Source organism: Limulus polyphemus, unplaced genomic scaffold, assembly GCF_000517525.1.
Source record: "Limulus polyphemus unplaced genomic scaffold, Limulus_polyphemus-2.1.2 Scaffold3447, whole genome shotgun sequence".
Taxonomy (NCBI): Eukaryota; Metazoa; Arthropoda; class Merostomata; order Xiphosura; family Limulidae; genus Limulus; species Limulus polyphemus.
Genome location: NW_013669057.1, coordinates 98,233 through 102,185, shown reverse-complemented (window position 1 = coordinate 102,185; position 3,953 = coordinate 98,233).

Below are 3,953 nucleotides of genomic sequence, written 5' to 3'. Positions count from 1 at the left end.
ATTTTGTACTCGTACATTTTACAGTGTAACATTAAATTTTAATACTGAAAGTCATGTAGAGGATGATCTATGTATAGCTGTATCATCCCTATATTTTTGTCACTACCACCCCCTACATCATTTTACATTTACAAAATGTTTTTATTACTTTTCATAAAAATACTTCGATCAGTGGGCCAAATTAGCTTTTCACGTTTTTGTAGAACAGATATAGAACGTGATGCAGAATTGATTTGTGGGTCCGCTCCTTTTGAATTATATGGATCTTTCTTAAAATCATAATTTATCAATAACTATAGGTTCAGAAAAACTATAGGAGATTAATACAAAAACCCTAATGGACAAAAGGCACAGTAAGACTGTGAAGAAAAATAAACAAATAAAGTGTAAGGCAATGCAAATACGCAAGTAGAAATATTTGTCCGTAACTAAAATCCTAGTATGATCTGAACAAAAATCGATTTGCTGAACTATACGGATCTTTATATATATATACTATTATCGTTTTCGGTACAAGAAAGGAATCACTGGGACTCCAGACGACAGAATTGTGTGAAAGAATTAGAGTATAAGGTTCGTCATTTTTATGTAAGTTTGTCTGGAAAAGTCAGTGATTTACTTACTTAGATGGAAATTCGTTGAAATAGTGAAATTTTTATTCACTCCATAAACACGTATATAGTGATTTAGGCGACTTTGTGAGTAAATTAAGCTTCAGTTTTGCTCAGTCAATACTGTGAAATAGTCATTGTTAATATGTAGACATTTTAAAGATGGTTTTAAACGGGCGGTTTTTATGGCCGCCATTTTGTTTCATCACGATCCCTACTAATAAGTATTACCGTACTTAATGATATTTAGTTGTAGAGCCCACACAGTGGCATGAGACACAATGCTTTTGCAAACCCCAAGTGCGAAATATAACTAAAACAGAAAATACAATTTGAAATTAGAAGCAAATGTTGTTGCTTAAACTCACAACGTCCCACACTAAAACTACAATTAATTCAGTATCAACAGTTAGTTGGAGAAAGATAGCTGCTTTAATGAAAGAGAAAAGCGAAGCCAAAAATACAACAACAGCAAAAAAAACAACAACAACAAAAAACAAAAATAACGAATGCTCGGAGACCTGAGTGGGTTCTGTAGATAATATGTAGATGAACAATTCTATTCCTTATATCCAAGCAATACAAAAATCTTCATTCGGAAAGCTTGCAATCGGCGTCACAAGTAATTTCCTTTCAAACAAAAAACAACCCCGAGATTTTTCTCAGTATATAAAATGGTTTATTTTTTATTGCAACAATTTAGGGTTTCAGTTTTTCGATGTTTATATTTTAGTGTTATCTTAAAATCGGTGTTTTTCGGAGAATATGCTTTTAATACTGTAATAAGTACACTAATATACCGTATATTCTCTGCACACTAATTTCTTTTATGGGAGTAATAACAGGTATAAAACATAGTCTATTTATGTTAAAGCTTTGTTAGAGCAGCTGATATTTTATATGAAATTATAAAAACAAACTTACAACTAATGGATGAGTCTGTAAGGTAAGGGTTATTCTCGCGAGCACAGTGACTCGGGAAAGTAATAGAGGGACTTTAAATTAAAGTAAACTGAACAAACATTTCCGGTGTTTATTGGAAAAACCAATTTCATTTTTTTTTTCTGTATCAGGGTGTTTTGTCGTTGTTTATCGATTAAAACCGGAAAGCAGAAGCTCTAGTTATACTGTAAAAGCAGAACAGCGAAAAGTGATTTAGTTATGAAGATATTAAGCACGCGCACAATATCCCAGAATGCTTTTCTCTGACGGTCGTGTGCGTTCGTCACCTACGTCGCCGCCTTTACCATACTATAAATAAAAATGATTATAAAAACCAGGCTATAATACTTAAATGCTGAAGTTTGCATTGTGGCCGTCATAATGGTGACATACTATGGAAATCTAAGATGTCTAGATCATTAAATACTAATAACTTAAAGAAAGAAAACTGAATTTACCGTGCAAATTCAATTGCTGTAGCATTTACCCATTTGAAAATGTCTCTATTACCTTATTAAAAGTGGTATAACTAGATGATAGTTTACTATTAGTATATTTTCGAGCTTTTAACTTTGTTTACACGTGGTCTGAATGAAGATTTTCACAACATATAACAGTAATTTCTTAAAGTAATAATTCTTCCGTTGTTAATGTTTTTTATATTTACTAACTTTTCTAACACAGCATTTAAAAAATGGAAGTAGAAGTAAGAGAAAAATAAAAGTGGAGTTTTTTTTTATAAACTATGAAATGCTTTAAATACCATTTTTACACTAAAGAATAAATAATCTTAGGTTATAATGAACTTAAATGTTTGCATAACGTAAAATTACCAGGTATTTCTCATTAGTCCATACGAGGAAACATTTTACAAGTTAAATCTTTACAGTGAGTTATTAATTACATTGATTATGGATAGTAAATTACTGTTGAACTATTGATTTTTAACTTTTTAATTTTAATAATTTGGTCTTTAATCATATAAATGTTTTACTATGTGATTGTACTAATAATAATTAGATCGTACTTCTAAGCAAATTATTATTGTTAATGCAAAAAATGTATGATTATAATTTAAAAATTGTACATCGGTAAAGGATTTAAATATAGACTGGTAACACATTATGTAAAAGTGTTTTCATAGAAATAGCAGAGAAAAACTTAGACGAATGTGTAATCAAAGTAAATTATATTATATATATAAATATATATATATATATATATATATCCAATAGGTTTGTCTTATCATTAGTTTAAAATGAAGTTATAATATATAGGTTTTGTAAAAAAAAATATATGCATGGTTGTCACGATTTGTAGCTTGTAAGAGCTTCCAAGTAACATTTATTTTTCTATTAGACACTAATTAATAATTATTTTCTATCCTTTCGTGAAACCACTCCCTGTGGCATAGCAGTAGGTCTGAGGGCTTATGATGATAAAAATTACAGCACTCATAATACATTGTGTAGCTTTGCGCCTAGCAATAAACAAACCTTTACATCGGCTTACAATTTACTGCCATTATTGGTGAAGTTTTGAGAAAAAATGTATGTGGCAATAGGGGGTTGGTATTGATGCTGGGCCTTCTTGTAAGAAAGTCTAGTGCGGTATCTTAACCTGTACATTTACAAAATTACCATATTTATGTACTATTCCCAGATCACATGAAAATCCAATTAAATCTAGGGTATCTACAATTTCAGAGAAAACTTTCAAAAACAAGAAGTCATCCTATTAGAAACAATTTCGAATTTATTCATATATAAAATTAGATATGGTAATGCTAACACTCATGATTATTTGATTATTGAGCACTAAATAATAATCAACTAATTTTGTTCATGATTTTAAAACTTTAAGTTTTTGGAAAGAATGCTGCATCATTTTCACGACTCTATAAATAAAAATTCCCTTGAGTGAGCTGGTTAGTGTATTAAAATCTATATGTTGATTCACTTATAAATATAAATATTGTAAAGCTCTTAATAATAAAAGTATGAATATGTTATTATTTTTCAAATAATTTTGTAACCTTATAGGTATTAAGTATTTTTTCAATTTGTTAGCTTATATCTATATTTATATGAAAATTCGATTATGCAACAAAAATAAAGTATTTACTTCAACACAAAGATATATTGACGATCTTTGTATATTAATTTGGATACAAATTTAAATAATTATAACACTGTTATATATCCTGCTGAATATTAGATAAGAAGTATTATATGATACTCAACTTCATTACAGAAATTTATAAGTAATACAATAAACAGTTCTGTTGATAAAAATGGTTTTGTAAGACACTGGGAATTTGTATTCCAAGTATATGGACTTCTTTCACCTCTTGTAACATTTTTCCTTTTTTAAATAAACATTTGCAATTTCGCAGTTAGT